Source organism: Thermobia domestica, chromosome 13 (genome assembly GCF_964235325.1).
Source record: "Thermobia domestica chromosome 13, izTheDome1.hap1.1, whole genome shotgun sequence".
In the NCBI taxonomy this organism is placed as follows: domain Eukaryota; kingdom Metazoa; phylum Arthropoda; class Insecta; order Zygentoma; family Lepismatidae; genus Thermobia; species Thermobia domestica.
The window spans coordinates 140,835,247-140,844,848 of NC_137466.1; the positions used below are offsets into that span (position 1 = coordinate 140,835,247).

Here is a 9,602-nt window from a genome sequence, read left to right on the forward strand (position 1 = left end):
AATGAGATTTTCATGTAATCTTTTGTCATTTAAATTGAATTGTCTTCCCACTGAGTTAGATAAAGTTCACCTAGTAAATTTTATACATATGGATATTTTAGTTCTGGGTCTCAATCTAAGGCCTAAAATATTCAAATTAGGAGTTCGAATCTGAACTTCGAAATTTCGGGTGTGGATCCAGGAACCGAATATCCGGATCCGGATCCAAGATCCGAAATTCCGGATCCGGACTCAAGATCCAAAACTTTGGATCCAGATCCAAGATCCGAAATTCCGAATCCGGATCCAAGATCCAAAATTTCGGATCCGGATCCGAGATCCGGATCTTATAGGATCCAGATATCCGAGATTCGGATCCGTCTGGCCATCCCTACACCAAAGTTAAGGAAGGCAGGCTCACAGATTCAACATTTCAAGATCAACAGTTCGATTAAATCCTAGAAGGTGATGAATAAACTGCGTGGGAAAGTTTTATGTGTGTTTGTTTACAGTTCTTGGAAGACGCCGAACAACGAATTACAAAGAACTTTTATGACTAATGTAAGTTGTTTTCTTTCTACGGGAAACTTGATTGCAATATGTCCATAAAAAACCCACTTTCTTCATTCAGACCTCGGCTTTTTCCTAAGGATTGTGGAGCAGTAAGTAATGAACATGGCGAGCATTTTCATCAAGGTATTACAGCCATGGAGAAAATATATGATGTAAAATGTTCTACGATGTTGGCCGACTACTCTTGGGCTATTGCTAGGGATGCTGAAGTTGTGACGTATAAACGTAAGCTAAGCGAAAACGCTCAAAATGAACTCAGCAGGAATATATCATGTTCGAGAAATTTCAACTTTCGCGTACATTGGAAAGGTTGCTGATCTGCATTTTTAAATTGTAATGTACTTTTCTCCCTGTCAAACTGTTGGGTTTTATCTGTATCGTGTGAGTCTTTATTTCATTATACCGGTATTATTTCATAGTCATCTTACTTGTAGGATACATACATCCGACACATGTTATGTGATAATCATTTGCTCACTTTAATATTAATGCCTAAGGTTAGGTTAATGTCAAGAACCTTAACTACTGCTACTTACAAGGGTTTTGGTTTGAAATTTTTACAATTTTTTAATTCTAATTACATTGGGAAGCATACTGAAACTTTTCCTTATTATTATTATTATTATTATTATTATTATTATTATTATTATTATTATTATTATTATTATTATTATTATTATTATTATTAAAGTAGAGCTAATTATATACTTTTATCGTCCAATCCTGTCATAATGTTCACAAATGAATATAAAAATTGTAAAATAAAAGAATTCACACACCGTCTTCTAAAATTTATTGAACAATGTCCTTGATATGACTGTATTTAATTAATCATTATGTTGAGCACAAGGTTTAACCGGCAACGAGTTTTGCAATCAATTTTAATAAAATAAGGTTGAAAAGAATTAATCAAATATTGATTAACGAACTCGTGTACGACCTTATAAAAAAAATTATGAGATGACTAACCAAACGTGTGTTAAAAAATAACTTCAATGATGTCGGTCTACCGTATACATCAACCTAGAATCAAACATCTAACCATATATGTACTAAGGAAATTCGTTATTCTCCGGGTTATTCAAGCTCAGAATGATCCAAATTTTTACTGAAATATGTTTGCTAAAGTTTAGCATACCTTCTCAGCACTGAGATAAACCTACAATTTGGGGTGGATTTCGAATCATCGTAATATGTTCAATAGTTTTCAACCGGAAATCACACTATGGATAATGTAGAAGTTTAATCTTCGCTGATTTTATCTTCACCCCCAGAAGAAAAAGAAAATATTGAAATATTTCGGTTTAACGTATTACGTTTTATGCCCTTTAGGCAAACGGGAGACGCAGGGTCTGCCCTAGGCGATTTTTTGCCCCGTGCAATGGTGTCATTTTCCGCTCCCATTTCTCCAGAAACAACAAATCTTGAAAGCCACGATTTTAAGTACGCTACCCCACCATGAAGAACGAAGGACCGAGAAAGAATACTCGCACTCAGAAAGGTCTAAGCAATACAAGCACAATCTCATTGTGTCTGTTTTCCTTTTTCTTTAAATAATCATCTATTATGTTAGTGAACGATAAAGCAAACACACCTACAGAGGAAAGATGGTAATTCTTTTTATAGAATTCAATATCGAGCTTCAATCTCAATATACCAGTTTGCAATCGCAGTACAACTAGCTATTTTATCTTTATTTCTTCATTTTCCTTCTATATCTGTTAAAAAATAAACAAAAAAAAAACTTATTTCAATTTTTAATGATAAGGAACTTGTTTGTAACAAAGACAAGACTAGTTTTCATATAAAAAATGTGATAATTAACTAAATGGAAAAAGTGTTTGCTATTATTCGAGAATCGAGTTCTTGTATTTGACAACAATCAAGCAAGTCATGCTGAGATTTGTTTGACCATTTGCTTTAGCGCTGTTCATGTGACCTTAAACTAATGCGACCTAAACATTATTTATGAATGTAGTATTCATATAGATGGTCAGCTTAGTAAATTTAACTACCATCATTATTAAGTCTGTTTCAATTATTTTAAGATATAGTTACGACAGATTTTGCAGTGCATCAAAACTTGCCGCCCCGTGCATAGGGATGCGCACGAGACAAGATTTGAGGCTGTCTCGTCTCGAAAATGTGCTGTAAAAGTGATGTCTCGACTCGAAAAACGTATATTTTTCTATTGGAAGAGCTGTGTCTCGACTCGAATTTTCTCAGGAAAATTCTGTCTCGAATCGACTCGTGCGCATCCCTACCCGTGCAAATGAACGTGTTGGGCATATGGTACAGCCCGCCCTGAAGAGACGATGATTAAGGCTAGTGGATGAATGATGGAAGATTTAGTATAAGAAAATGGGAAGAAACCGAAGAACCCCGAGAAAACCCACTTACACCATGTTGAACGCGATAAACTTACTTGACCGAGGATAAAACCAAGGAGAAAAAAAAAAGATCATTGAATATGTTTTTTACACTAGGGAGGAGGAATAAACTCACTTTTTCCTTTTTCTTTTCTAAAATTGGAGCTGCATAAAACGTGATATTGGAACACTTTATGTTTAGAATGGAGGTAAATCCCAAGTGTATGCACACGAAATTTACGTCCCAATCACTCGATTTATAACAATCACACTTTTAACAATAAAGATTTTTGATTTACACTAACCAGGGGCGTCATTTGGGGCTTCAGGGGGTGGATTGAACCCCATAACTGTTGGATACAGATTTTAATCAATATTATACCTATAATAAGGTAATGAAAAAGGAAAAATTCTACTTAAATCGAAGTCTTGCTCCACCGTAAATGACGCTACTGCTGCCAACATTTCACATATTTTTATTTTTTTGATTTCATTTTACTTTCAGTTATAAATGTTCCACTAAAACAAAATTGCTACTTTCCCGGGTTCGATTGTTCGATTCACGGCGGGAGCTCATGTGGTTCGGATTGCACGTTAATCAGTAGGTCCACGTCTCATATAGCCTCGCTGCTGAACGGGATGTTAAACTCAAAATCAACCCAACTCAAGATTGCTACTTTACAGTTCGGTTTTCGAAATTAAAAAAAGAAAAAATCTTATGTGTCATGTTTATGCTAGTGTTTTTAACAGGCATTCTTTCGGGAGGGTTTGGCCTTACACCTCTCCGGAGTTGGTCAACCGCCACAATGGACACACGAGAAATTAAATTACTATTGCCATTATACCAAGATTGTGACCCAGTGCAACCCCGTCCCAAAAGTTTTCTCTCCCCTCCATCGGACAAAATTTTCTGGAAGAGCCTGGTTCATGATTAAGGCTAGATGAAAAGAGACGGATAGTTGATGGAGATCAATGGTTATGAGAGAATCAGGAAATGAGAATGTAGAAGGAAACCAGGAAACCCTGAGAAAACCCAAAGGCACAATTTTGTTCACAACGAACTCACATGGCCAAGGATAGAAACAGAAGCTCCTCGTATTATATTTGGGCTCTACTAATTTCGTTTTTAAATTCGCCTTTACCGGGATACGTGTCTCCATGGTCATATATTTTTCAATGTTCCACTTAACATGGGCACAAACGCAGGAATATCGAGGACAGTTCAAAGCGACCATGCTCTTCAGAGGGATTCGAACTCCCAATAGATCCACTTCGTGATTCGAAGCCGAACGCTCAAGATTACTCAGCTACTGCCACCGGCTACCACATAGTTAACGCGTCTATTGTTCAGCTCTCTGTAGTGCTAAAATGAGCTATTGATTCTAATTTTAATATCAAACAACAATAATATATATATATATATACATATACATATAAACATAAACTGTTAGCAATACTACAAATTTATGAATCGAAGTTTTAAAAGACCAATTTATTATCATTCTGAGTTATAAAGTAGGAAATTTAAAAGTACGTACCTATTGACACAAGCCAGAGTAATTAATTCCTGCGTTACGTATGCATTCCTAATGTGCGGATCCGAAATGTATTCCCACCACTTGTTCTTTGTCACGTCCGAGATGCAACTACGATAAATAATCGGGAAACACATGTGGAGCTGGAATGCCCCACCTGCCCTTCGGGTAAACAACTACCGCATGCGAGATGGATGAGGGGGGAAATCAGAAAATAATGTCATGGGTGCACGTAACTTACGAAACTAGTTTTTTTTCTTTCCTTACTTTTTTTATAACTTCTACTCTGGAAAATAAGACAAGAGTAAAGGAGCGAGAAGGAGAAAGTTATACTTATGCATAATTATCAGACCAGAATTCAGGTTCCATATTTCCCATCATGCCCATTCTGGCAAAAAGAAGAAAGCAGAAACTACATAAAATTAGTACTTTGAGGTAGGAGGATTGTCATATAAAACCAATGTCAAAGTCTTTAGATTTCAATTGAAAACAGCTACTGTATTGAAGAACCTCTAATTTTTTTTCTCTTTTTTCTTACGTACAAGTTTATGAGTATAATATAACAATAAGAATAATGGAAGAAAAAGTAGGAGGGGCACAAGTGAATGACGTCTGGTGGCATGTAGTGGTAAACAAGAAATCATCAAAGACGTCCTTTTTAATAGCACCTTACAACGAAATGATTGGTATGACATCTGAAAATGTTCAGCCTTGGATAAGTTCTTTTTGTGTTTTTTACTAGTTGAGTTGCCACACACAACACGAAAATGTGCTTTAAGACACGTTCACTCATATATGCAGTATCTGGCAGGCACCTTTTGCGTTTATTGCCTGACCAAAAAAAGCTAATGGGATGTATTAGTTAAAAGGCTGCGTCATGTTTGATATTTCGAAGAATTTCACAGTATGTAGGGCATCAATGTCTCCTGGTATTGGACATTGACTTGTTTTAAATCTTATAGTCTTGTATTTTACAAACAAGAGTAAAAACGCGTCCTTACATAACTGAAGAAAGTTTGAACCAGTTTAGTAGATATCTGACAACAGTTTTATTTCTTTTCCCCCCTTTTAATTCAACGTATAAGCAAGGTTTATTGCTTCTTTGTCTTAGCAAGAAAAAAAAAGGAGAGAGAAAATTGTTTGATTTCTCGGAAGCAACTAGTTCCAAGAAGTTTCTGAACGAAAGCTGCTAGGATTTGGAATTATTTCAAGTAAATCTATTATGCAGTGGCGTAACTGTAGGCTGACTCTGGACTGGTAAAAGGTCAGAGGTCTACAAGAAAGGGATCCATTTGTGATCAGTACATTTGTTTACTTATTTTTTGTATATATTTTTTTTAAACTATTCTTAATATTAAAGAAAGCTAACATACAATATTCTCACATATTAGGCTATAATGTATGCCATTCTTAAGTTTTACCTTAACAAACTCGTAAGGCTTATATGCCAGGATTTTGTAATGGGGAGGGGTGGGGTCCGAGACGTGAAAAATTGTGGTTATCACATAAGGGGCTCTATCATTCTAAACTATTTTACTGGCGACACATATTGGTTTGCTAGAACAATAAAATGAGGATATGTTATTAAGTATTTTAAAAATGAACTATGAAGAAATATCGAGTAAAAGAATATGAAATAGTATCGGTATTGAAAAAAATTTTACAAAATCTTCCTTCCTTCCTCTGTTCATTAAAATACAACAATTTTCCTTTCATTATGACTTTAACTATTATAAAAAGTACATATTCAATAATATCTAGTAAAAATATTTTACAATATCTGCGTTCCTTTCTCTCTTTATTTCCACACAACCAAGGGCGCCGATTTCTCTGTAAATTTGGAGGGGGGCATTCAGATGCAGAAAGCATATATGAGGATTTTAAAACAAATTGCATTCAAATTATGCCAAATGTTGTAAATTTACAAATACAGTAAGGGGGCCCACATAAGCTTCGGGGGGGGGGCTTACACACAACTTTTTTTTGTCTTTATTATTCCGTCAAGAACTGTCTGTTCCAAATGAGAAATTAAAGGAGCAGTAGAAAACTGTTTCTGAAACATGTTTGATACTGCAGAGAAGAAATTACGAAATATTATAATAAAAATTGTTCACACTATTACAGAACGGCACTATATTTTCGAAAGCTTGAAATTTCCCTGATTAGTAGCAGGAATTCTGAGAATTCCGTGCCTTTTCTAGAAATTTCAAATTCAATGACTTTTCCAGGATATCGCGCTCATTCGCCACCATGTATTGCAAGTAATTCAGCTAATGCGTTCCTCGTTGCACACAATACCGGCAAAGTGGGCGGAAGCCCCCATAATGTCGGTGCCGGCGATGGTTTGCACACTTGGCCGGCAATCCCGGCGCTGAGACGTAGTGTTGGACATGGAAAAGAAATGAAATTTTTGAGTTTTACGTCCCACGGTTATGCCGGTTAGGCTAAAGGAGATGGTGATGATGAGTAATGAATGAAATGGTGGAATAAAGAAAGTGGGAGGGAACGGGAGAACCCCGAGGAAACCCACGCACACGGTGTTTGTCCATCACAAAGTTCAATTGGCGGGGGCTGGGATCGAACCCGGGACCCCAAGCACCAGAGGTGAACGCTCTGCCACTTTTTTTTAAATACTTTATTGTACTGTTATCGATCGATTACATCAGAATCAATAAACAAACAAAAGTTGTACTCTTGGCAGTCAATTACATCAGAAAGCATAAACAAACATACAATGGACACATTAATAAATTGCTGCAAGAAAATTAGCAAACTTTTGTTTACGAATTGGAAATGCAATAGTGTTGTAAGCTGCCAGCCCCACCAACTGTTTTGCATATCAAAATGTACATATAGTAATTTACATATATTATTTAATTTAATTTGAAAGCCAGATTAAGTAGTAATTTTAATTATATTAGGATTAATTCAGATATAAATAGGTATAAATGGATGTATTTATATTCAAAAATGATATTCATATTAGAGTTTAAACGTATAACAGAAAAAAATCTCGGTCTAAGAAGCACTCATCTTCACAAAATTTTAACTTTCACATCACACCACAGGAAAATTCGAGAAACCAAGAGTTCAATAACCTTTGAGCTAACATAGTAGCTAACCTAAAGTAAGGGGCATGTCCAAAAGGAAGCAGGTTTATAACGTATATTCTATAAGGAATAAAAATTGGAGAAATGAAATGAAGTTAGAAGCATTGACTAGCAACTATTGTTACTTCCAAACCCAACTCTATTGTTTGCGGGTACACACTTTAATGCTAAATTTTTGTGACAATAGGTGCTAAAAATCCAATCTGACCTGTATTTTCACACCTCTGAGGAAAACCGTTAGTCTGGTAAGCGAGCCTGACCGAAAAAAAAGAAAGAAAACATAGCATTTATGTCAGAAGTATCAGATTTAAAGAGTATATTATTAATAAGTAATATTTAATATTAAAATGTTCTTGGAAATTCCGATACCAGTTAAGAAAAATGTTTTACGCGACCCTGCATCGTATTTTGTTTCCCGCATGATTCCAATTCACTCGCAAAGATTTTTCTCAGCCACCCTTGGAGGGTGTCGAGTGGTATGTCTGGAGGGGGGAGCTAGCAGACAACTCACCACCAATACCGTTTTTTTCTTTATCTAACCTCGAAAAAGATGACAACTCCAAGGACCTACAAAAATAAGTAAATTTACTTATACTTTATTGTATGAGTGACTATTATTTGTTGTATGTAAACATTTTATAGTCAATTTAAAAAAAAATGTAAAAGGAAAAACAGAAGCAGACGAGTCCACCATTTCCCGCCTGCAAGAAGGTAATTTTAGAACCTGCCACTAGAGTGCACTAAACACCAGAGACACCAAACGTCTGCTTGGAGATTCCTAACGGGTCTCCACGACTGGTAAACAAGATAGAAAATCGTGATTTAATAAAATTGTAATAATTGTTTGGTATAAAAGACATACCGGGATTGTGTGGATAAACTCTAAGTGTACGTATAGATACAGAAAATGGAGTGACAGTATGTAAATTTTGAATTATTTACAAATTTGTCAAAATGTCGCCGGCTCAACGCGGGTGGCACCTCACAAAGGGGATAAGGTCAACAACCCCAAAAACAATGAAGGTAGAGAGAGTCTCTACGACTCTTGAGAGACAACCAGCGGAAGTAAATACTGAAGCTCAAGGGGTAAACAGTTAGTTCTTAGTTAACCACCGGTCCGTTCACGTGGGAAGATGTGTTTAGTTCTGATTATAAAGTGCGGTCCAGATAGTGTATAGTTAACGCTATGATTAACACGCCGAAAACTCCCAACAAAGTGTTTCACTATTATAAACAATAATTATAGAAATAATAATAATTATCAACTACTATTGATTATCGTTACTTTTCAGAAAATTAACTTTGTTTAATAACCGATAGTGAAATTCAACCAATAAATTAACATGAAACTTGAATCAGGTGAAGTGTAATGAACAGTGTAACTACTAGCCTGTTGTTGTGTTTCATCTTGTGTTAGTTCGGCGCTATTAATTTTTGATAGACAAGACGACAAAATCTTAGGGCGAGAAGGACTTCGCTCGAAATGCCCTAAAAAAAAATCATCATGCTAACATTGTGAATGGAAGGTGGTAACATCAAAGATCTCGAAGAGAGAAAATCACATCGTCCAAAAAAAAAAAAATCGAAAACAGTAGCGTCTAACTGGAGTGACGAAGACTTATTCCAGAAGAGAAGAGGACCACATACAGTGAAAGTGTAGTGACAATGACAGTGATAATATAAATTCTTTTTTTTTTTTTAAAAAAAGGCTTAACATAAAGTGCACACATGATCGATCGATCCCCGTTTATTTGCTTACAAAGATCAGTTTTTGTGTATGAAAAGATGTATAGTGTTTGTTAGTGCCCGTGATTTAGTGTTCAAATAAATAGATATTCGTAAATCTATCTTGGAGTGGTGATCTTTTAGATGCCCATGTTACTGGAGGCAGAGGTGAGTACCATTATATATTTGCTTATCTCTCTTTCAGATGTGTCGCTTGTCCGGGTCCAGGAGAGGCTGTGAACACTCTTTCCCAGTCTTCATTTAAATTTTTATCTGATGATAGATCCTCTGGTAAGGGGATGGCAGAGAAA

At 35.8% G+C, this 9,602-nt stretch overlaps 1 protein-coding gene across 1 annotated transcript in view; it reads right to left on the minus strand.

The window, feature by feature from the left end:
- The window catches only part of LOC145668598 (cytochrome P450 9e2-like), a 108,115-nt gene extending 103,410 nt beyond the window's left edge, over window positions 1-4,705 (minus strand). Inside the window, exon 1 of the mRNA XM_081736622.1 lies at window positions 4,460-4,705. The gene's annotated coding sequence lies outside the window, so the exon portion shown is untranslated. The remainder of the gene's footprint in view (window positions 1-4,459) is intronic.
- Window positions 4,706-9,602: the final 4,897 nt, after the last annotated feature.